Raw genomic sequence first — 9,720 nt, forward strand, 5'->3', positions numbered from 1 at the left:
GGTGTGCATTCATTGGCTGCTTTTGTTTATTGGTGTGTGGCGGCTGCAAGGCCTGGAGGAGGCCAAACCCTAGACTTTCAGGAGCTTCCTTGACCCCTCAGGATACTTCTCTGTCTTGGGGAGCTGGAGAGAGGCTGAGAGGAGGCCTCTGACCCCAGCTGCCAATCAGGAGGCCAAACACTTGGGAGGAAACTAAGCTTTTGTTTATATACCAAGTCCCCCCAGTAGTAAACACATCAATACTTAGTGCAGCATTCACAATGCCCCAAAGTCAGTGAGACTGATGGACCACACACCTTAGAAAGCAGTAAGTGGGCAGTTTTAGAAGTTCCAAGTCTTGAGTCAAATAAGAGCCAAGGCCAAACATGGCTTTCATAATGTGTTGTGCTGAGAGGAAGAAATGGCTGTGCAAGGAAGATTATGAATGATCAACCCACACATAAGGCTTATGGTTTAAATATCACCAGAATAGGCATTTATTATCCCTGCCCCATGATCTCTATATTTTCAGAGCCCTACAATTCCCAATGCTATTAAGAGCCTAGTCCTGATACGGCCCTTCCCATATCAGGCCTAACTTGCACAGGAGAGCCACTGCTGAATTTCTTAATGGTGCTGGTGTCCCTCTTACCAGCTTGTTCCTCATTCTTGGTACATGGTGTATCCCGTGCCCTTTTTTTTTTTTTTTTGAGCTGTCCAGCCTTGTTCACTATATCTACTCTTATGCTCACTTCTGAATCTTTTTATCCATTCTTCCACTACTGCCAGAATAGTGCTGGCATTTTGACCTCACCTAGTGTGGATCTCCACTTTCTATACTTCTAAGAGCTATCCTAGTAGTGAGTTTCCACCAACTCTTATGGTCTCTGCCAGGGTTATTAAATCCTATATTCCAGGACAGTGTTCCCATGTTGATAAACTCCCCTTTACCCAAACTTATACTCTAACTCCATTGATCAAGCACTTTGAGAATCTAATTTCATGTGAACTCTTCCAGCTCTTGCCAATCCATGTGGCTAGATCTTACAGCTCCTGGGGTATTAGTCACTTTCCTCTTTTATCGGGCCTAGGATGTTTATGCTGTGCCTTAACCCTTGTTATAGGCCTAGTGGTCAGGAGGGGAAATGTGTGCATATATTGTCATGTGGGAGAGAAGCTCTGTATCATCTCTAAGCAAGAGATGGAGGACTATCAGTAGGAAAGTCAGGCCAGTTCTTTAGGCTCAGGGAGTTCAGAGAAATCTAGAGAATCAAGATGTTGGTGGCATCAATCTAGATATCCCCAAATCATGTGTCAGGGTCTTACTCTTCCTCAAGAAGCATCCTGATTTTGGCATAGCAAACCTAACTTCATTGAGAGTTTAATCTTCTTTGGAACTCAATAACCACAAAATTCTATGTGTCTTATAGCTCTGTTTCCCTCGTATTTCTCAAACATTTGATACATCACACCAGATCATACTTTTCCTTCTATCAGTATACCATTCACTACCTGGTGAAGGTCTTAACAATAATAGGACTGCCACCTTGTGGCAGGGGGCTATCTATGCTCCATCTACCCTCTATATTATGGTCCCCATTGCCAACTGTTCAGTGAGTAATCTAGCTCCCAAATCCCACCTAAGTGATGGATTTCTTAGATAACTCTTAGTTTCAAGTGCCATAATTTGAGTTCCTCAGGAAGCTGACTCCAAGACAGAATGTAGCATTCAGGATACTTGTTAAGAGGTATCTTTCAGATTAACACCTATGGAAGGAAGCAAGCATGGGCAGAGAGGGAAGTTAAACTCCATTACAAGCCCAACATTATCCTCAGCCAATCCCACAGAGAGATCTGGAGTTGGAACAAACCTTCAGAATTGTGCTAAGTTGGACTGAGATTGCCAAGCTGTTATATCCTTTCTTTGCTCAGTCACTCGGGGCTGCCCTAGAATACCTTATGACCTTGAGTGAGGCAACAATCTGTACCTAAGGCAATCCCTGAAGGGGCTAACTGCTGAAGGCAGCTTGCCAACAATTCTCTCAGCAGCTCAGCCAAAAAGTCCTTTATTGAAATGGGAGATGGGCTGGCACATCACAGTATCCACTACAGACACCAACTCTTTATTCTAAAAATCATCAATTAAAAGTAAAGAATTAAGGAGCTCCCAGTCAAGATGGTGTAGTAAGAAAATGCTGTACTCTCCTCCTACCAGGCCACATCAAAATTACAACTAATCTATAGAACTTCCATCATTGAGAACCTCCCGAAGTCTGGTTGAATGGCAGTCCTATAACTAAGGTTATAAGAAGAAGCCAAATAGAGACTGATAGGATGGCGGAGATGTGGAATGGGTTGGTCCCACACCTGTGTGTGGCAGTTAAAAATTGAGAGGACTATCATGGCTGTGGACTATCATGGTCCCTCCTGAGGAGTGAAGGGACCCAGCTCTGTACAAGACACTCCAGCCCAGGGCTCCAGTGCCTGGAAGATATAACCCCATAACTTCTGGCTGTGAAAACCAGTAGAGATTGTGGCTAAAGAGACAGAGGGAGGCTGGAGTCCCAGGCATTCCTTTTAAGGGGCCTGTGCATGGACTTACTCGCTGATGGACTAACTTGCTCTGAGCTCTAGCACTGAGGCAGCACCTCAAGAAGCATCAGATTCATACAGAGAGGAGCTAAATTGTGTGGCTTCAGGGTGAGGGCTGGAGTGGCAGCTTTCTCCCAGATAGAAGTACTGGTAGGAGCTATTGTTCATTTGTTAAGCCCTCCCTGCCTCAGCCTGTACATGCAGGTAGACACCAGGTTTAGTCTCCATCAACCTGGCTAACATCATTTGCCCTTCCCTGGTAACTCCCTGAGATCCTGCCCCACCCAACTTAAGGGCCCACCCAAGGCACTTCCAGCGGCTTTTCCATAAAAACAGCCCATCTTGGCTCATGCTGCGGACTTTCTTAAAAATTTCTTGGAGGTTCACAAACCTCAAGCAAGCAGCATTTGGCCTTAGTGTGCTTTGTACCTCTTGATAAGCAGCCCCTAGCCCGGCATTAGTGGCAGCCAACCTCAGTGCACAGCTTAGCCTCTCCCAGGCACCTCCAAGTCTAACACAGGTGACAACCATCTGCAAACCACTTCGTAGCTCATACCAAGTAGCCCTTGGCCTGCACTAGAGCACCTCCCAAAAGAGGCCCCAGAACCAACACACCAGTGGCCAGCTTTGGAACACACTAGAGCAGCAAACAACTACCCCCACAAATGACACACCCACAGGAGATATTAGGCAGGCAATAAAATCCCACTAAAGTGAATCCTGCTCTATAATGTCAACCCCTGCACAACAGCTTCACTACTATAGTCACAGCATTCAAGGGTCAACTAAAACAGGAGGGCACACACAACCCACACAAGGGACATATGTGGAGCACCCAGTTCAGGTGGCCAGGAAGACTGCATCACTGTGCCCCACAGAACACCTACTACATAAGCCCACTCTACTTAGAATGGGAGATGTAGCAGCTCTACCTAATATACAGAAACAAACACAGGGAGGCAGCCAAAATGGGGAGACAAAGAAACATGTCTGAAATGAGAGACCAGTACAAAACTCCAGAAAAAGAACTAAACAAAATAGAGGGAGATAGAAACCATATGAAAGAGCCAGTCAGAAATGAAGAATACAATAACTGAAATGAAGAATACCTTAGGAGGAATTAGATTAGATGAAGCAAAGGGTCAAATCAGTGATTTAGAAAATAAGATAGCAGAAAACACCCAATCAGAACAGCAACAAGAAAAAATAATCCAAAAAAAAAAAAATCAGGATAGTTTAAGGGACCTCTGGGACACCATCAAGCATATAACATTTGTGTCATAGGGATACCAGAAAGAGAAGAGAGAGTGCAAAGGATTGAAAACCTATTTGAACAAATAATGAGGAAAAACTTCCCTAACCTCATGAAGGAAATAGACATACAAGCCCAGGAAGGAAGCACAGAGTCCCAAACAAGATGAAGCCAAAGAGGCCCACATCAAGACATCTCATAATTAAACTGTCAAAGTTTAAAGATAAAGAGAGAATCTGAAAAGCAGCAAGAGAAAAGGAATTTGTTACCTACAAAGGATCTCCCATAAGTTGATTTCTCAGACCAGAAGGGATTGGCAGTTGATTTTGCAGGCCAGAAGGGATTGGCAGGAAATATTCAAACCGACCAAGATTACCCAGGAAAGCTATCATTTAGAATCAAAGGACAGATAAAGAGCTTCCCAGAAAAGAAAAAGCTAAAGGCATTCATCACCACCAAACTGGTATTACAAGAAATGTTAAAGGGACTTCTTTAAGAAGAAGAAAAAAGAAAAAAGGATAAAAAATATGAATAATAAAATGGCAATAACTACATATCTATTAAGAATTACTTTGAATGTAAATGGATTAATGCTCCAATCAAACAACATAGGATAACTGAACAGATAAGAAAACAAGGCCCCTATTGTAGCATTATTTACAGTAGGAAAGATATGGAAGCAACCTAAGCGTCCACCAATAGATGAATGGATAAAGAAGAAATGGTACATATATATAATGGAATATTACTCAGCCATAAAAAGAACAAAATTTTGCCACCTGTAGCAATATGGATGGAACTGGAGGGTATTATGCTAAGTGAAATAAGTCAGACAGAAAAAAAAATGCCATATGATTTCACTTATACATGGAATCAGAAAAACAAAATAAATGAACAAACAAAACAGAAATAAACTCATAGATACAGAGAACATTTTGATGGTTGTCAGATGGGAGGAAGTTTGGGGGGACATGTGAAAATGTGGAAGGCTATGAAGAAGTACAAATTGGTAGTTAAAAAATAGTCTTGGGTATGTGAAATACAGCATAAGGAATATAGTCAATAATATTGTAATAACTATGCATGGAGTCAGGTAGGTACTAGATTTATTGGGGTGATTACTTCATAAGTTTTATAAATGTCTAATTATTATATTGTACACCTGAAACTAATATAAAATTGTATGTCAACTGTAATTGAAAAATAAAAATTATTTTAAAAATAAAATAAATAAAAATAAAGAATTAAGCATTTATCCTGCCCTTCCTATACAAATTGTATTTCAAAGTAATCAAATAGCCCTGGTTAATGAGAGTAAGTTCTATAGAGAAGGATCCAGTTAATCAGTTACAAGAAATGATGGAATTAGACTATCATCATTTTGTAATCCCAATAAATTATTTTCAGACAATGAACATCAATTGATGAAACCATAACTTAAAAGGTTGATTTGAAAGTTTATATATTCATTCCTTGTTTTATTGTGCCTCACTTTATTTGCAGATACTGTGTTGTTTTGAAGCTTTGTGGCAACTGTGCCTCAAGCAAGTCTGTCGGTGCCATTTTTCCAACAGCATCTGCTCACTTCAAGTCTCTGTGTAACATTTTGGTAATTCTCACAATATTTCAAACTTTTCATTATTATTATATTTGTTATGGTGATCTGTGATCAACAGTCTTTGATATTACTATTATAATTGTTTTGAGACAACACAAACTATGCCTATATAAATTGTTTTGAGACATCTCAATCTATGCCCATATAAACATTGTGTGTGTTCTGAATGATCCACTGACTAGCTGTTCCCCAATCTCTCTCTCTCTCTCTCTCTCCCTCTCTCTCTCTCTCTCTCTCTCCCCTTCAGCCTCTCTGTCCCCTGAGATACAACAATATTGAAATTAGGCCAATTCATAACCCTATAATGGCCTCTACATGTTCAAGCGAAGGAAAGTTGCATGTCTCTCACTTTAAGTCAAAATCTAGAAATGATTAAGCTTAATAAGAAAGGTATGTCAAAAGTCAAGATAGGCCCAAAGTTATGCCTCTTGCACCAAACAGTTAGCCAAGTTATGAATGCAAAGAAAAAGTTTTTGAAGGATATTAAAAGCGCTACTTCTGTGAACACACAAATGATGAGAAAAGGAAATTGCATTTTTGCTGATGTGGAGAAAGTGTTAGTGGTCTGGATAGGAGATCAAATCAGCCATAGCATTTCCTTGAGCCAAAGCCTGATCCAGAGCAAAGCCCTAACTCTGTTCAATTCTACGAAGGCTGAGAGAGGTGAGAAAACTGAGGAAGAAAATTTTGAAGGTAGCAAAAGTCAGTTCATGAGGTTTAAGGAAATAAGTCTTCTTCATAACATAGAAGAGCAAGGTGAAGCAGCAACTGCTAATATAGAAGCTGCAGCAAGTTATCTAGAAGATCTAGATAAGATAATTAATGAAGGTGGCTACACTAAACAGATTTTCAACATAGACAGTACAGTTTTAGATTGAAAGAACATGCCTTCTAGGACTTTCATAGCTAGAAAGAAGTCAATGCCTGGCTTCAAAACTTCAAAGGACAGGCTGACTCTCTCATTAGGGGCTAATGCAGCTGATAACTTAAAGTTGAAGCCAATGTTCATTTACCATTTCAAAAATCCTAGGGCCCTTAAGAAGTATGCTAAATCTATTCTGCCTATGCTCTATAAATAAAACAACGGAGCCTAAATGAGAGCGCATCTTCTTACAACATGGTTTACTTAATATTTTAAGCCCACTTGAGACCTACTGCTCAGAAAAAAAGATTCTTTTCAAAAATATTACTGCTTGTTGATAATGGACACGGTCACCAAGGGCTCTGCTGGAGAGTCGTACAATGTGATTAATGTTATTTTCATGTCCACTCACACAACATCCATTCTGCAGCCCATGGATAGTGGAGGAATTTCTACTTTCAGTTCTTATTATTTAAGAAATACATTTCGTAAGGCTATCACTTCCATAGATGGTGATTCCTCTGATGAATCTGGGCAAAGTAAGTTGAAAACCTTCTGTAGATGATTCACTCTACTATATGTCATTAAGAACATCTGTAATTCATGGGAAGTGGTCAAAATATCGACATTAACAGGATTTTGGAAGAAATTGATTCCAACCCTCATGGATGGCTTGGAGGAATTCAAGACTTCAGTGGAGGAAGTAACTGCTGATGTGGTGGAAATACCAAGAGAACTAGAATTATAAGCAGAGCCCGAAGATATGACAAAATTGCTGCAATCTCAGGATAAAATTTTAACACATGAGGTGTTGCTTCTTATGGATGAGCAAATAAACTGGTTTCTTGAGATGGAATCTACTCCTGGTGAAGATGTTGTGAAGATTGTTGAAATGACAACACAGGATTTAGAATATGATATAAACTTTTTTGATAAAGCAGCTGCAAGATTTGAGAGGATTGACTTCAATTTCGAAAGAAATTCTATTGTGGGTAAAAATGCTATTAAAGAGCATCATATGCTACAGATAAATTATTCCTGAAAGGAAGAGTCAATTGATGCAGCAAACTTTATTGTGGTTTAATTTTAAGAAATCACTACTGCCACGTCATCCTTCGGCAACTATCACCCTGATCAGTCAGCAGCCATCAACATCAAGGCAAGATCCTCCACCAGCAAAAAGATTATGACTTGGTGAAACCTCGGATGAAAGTTAGCATCTTTTAGCAATAAAGCATTTTTATTTTTAAATACTTTTTAAATATTTCCATTACAGTTGGCATACAATATTATACTAGTCTCAGGTATACAACACAGAGATTAGATATTTGTATCAATAAACTATTTTAAAATTAAGATGTGTACATTTTTTTAGACATAATATTTTGCATACTTAACATGACACTATAGTGTAAACATAATTTTTATATGCACTGGGAAACCGACAAATTCTTGTGACTCACTGTATCATGATATTCACTTTACGGGGATGGTCTGGAACTGAATCCACAATATCTCCAAGGTGTACCTGTAGTGGAACATTCAGGCTAGGTCCACCTGAATTCACTGATCAGCCTGAACATCACTACGTGTTGAACAGTATGTACCTCCTGATGTGATGCAATAGGAAGAATACAGAATAAGTACCTTTTCATATAAAAAAAAAAAAAAACACATTGTACTGGTATCCAATGAAGCCTTTAGAGCCAACTTATGGTTTCTAGTTACGTTATACTTATTCCTCTAAAAGAAGAGCAAACTAAGTGACAACACAAAGATGCAAACAGGAAATGAGAATGTAGGCATTCAACAGTACAAGTGACCTGATTTCTTCGACAACTCAATAGCATGGAAAAGAGAAGAGGGAGACTGTTTTAAAGTAGATTGAAGACACATATCCAAGTGCAATGTGTGCATCTTGTTTTGATCTAGATTTAAACAAATCAAATGAAAGAAGGTATTTTTTGAGATAGCTGAGGAAATCAGAATATGGACTAGGTGTTAGGGGACATTAAATAATTATTATGAATTTTGATTAGTGTGAAAGTAGTAAAGTGGTTATGTTTTTTAAGAGGACACTGAAGTATATAGGATAAAATGACATGATGTTTGAGATTTGCTCTAAAATATTTACAGAAATTAAAAAAAGAAGAATGTATAAAGCAGGTATGGTAAAGTATGATAATTTTTGATTTTGAGTGATAAGTATTTGGGGATTTGCTATGTAATTCTCTGTACTTTTGTGTATTTAAATTTTTTTAAAGATACAAAAAAAAAAAAAAGGCAAAGGACCCAGTAGAGAGAAATGACGCTCAAAGGATATAAACAGGTATTTACAGAAGAGAAGATACAAGCGTACAATAAACATTTGAGACGATATCCAGTTTCACCAGTAGTCAGGGAATTGTAAATTAAAACAATAAGGAGATACTATTTTTTATTCAAAAGATTGACAAAAAGTTAAAAGAGCAGGACCATCTAGTTCTGACCATGCTGGAAGGTCAAATCACCTCCATCTTACAGTATTTATTAAAAGTAAATATGACATTACACACAATAATATTCTGTAGAGATAATAGTACCAGAAATTAATGATCTGTATGTGAGGATGACAGAAGCAGCACTTTTTGTATTAATAAAAATTATTTTTTTGAAAAAGAACCTGAATTATCATAAAGGAATGGTCAAATAAATTATGGCTGATCTATACCAGGGAATGCTATATATTTTTTAAATTAAAAAATCTTTTTTAAAAATAATCGAACAATGTATGGTAGTACAAAAAATAGAAAGTACACATGAGAAAAAAAAGAGAAAAATCATAATTCCAGACCTGCAGAGATCACCTTGGAATATATCACTTCAAGTATTTCTGTGTGTGTCAGTGCGTGTGTGGGAATGCATGCATATGTATGTATACTTGTTTTTCCAACACTTAGTTTTCCAATAAAAAGGTATCACATTACACAGTATGTTGTAACCTCTTGTTTCTTTCATTCTCTCATGAATATTTTCCACATCAATGTTCATCGACAAACATGACCTTTAAGAACTGCACAGTATTCCATTTTATGGATACTCTGTAACTTAAGCAATCTCTATTTTGAGGTATTTAAGCGCATTCCAATTTCTTCTTTTGTAAACAGCCTCAGAGCAGGCTTGCCAATCTTTGAAGATGATTTGCCGATTGCCTTGTGGAAAGTTCTGGGTGCTTCTGGAGACATCTGAGCCAAAGTAGTCAGAATTCTTTACCATCACCCAAGCCTGCTATCTTCCCAGATAGCACAACTGTGGTCTTTAGAAATTGTAAGACCTGTCTTATCCTGCCCGTTAGTCATGCCGCCTAACTGGAACTCTGTTCCAGAAATCCTTAAGCTCTCTCCCTCCTTTTGCCTCATTGCCGCCCCTCCCCACGCC

General features: G+C 38.7%; 1 pseudogene; it reads left to right on the forward strand.

The window, feature by feature from the left end:
* Positions 1-5,779: 5,779 nt before the first annotated feature.
* LOC107195865 lies at positions 5,780-7,520 on the forward strand (annotated as a pseudogene).
* The last annotated feature ends 2,200 nt before the right edge of the window (positions 7,521-9,720 follow it).

This window comes from Pteropus alecto, unplaced genomic scaffold, assembly GCF_000325575.1.
Source record: "Pteropus alecto unplaced genomic scaffold, ASM32557v1 scaffold246, whole genome shotgun sequence".
NCBI lineage: Eukaryota > Metazoa > Chordata > Mammalia > Chiroptera > Pteropodidae > Pteropus > Pteropus alecto.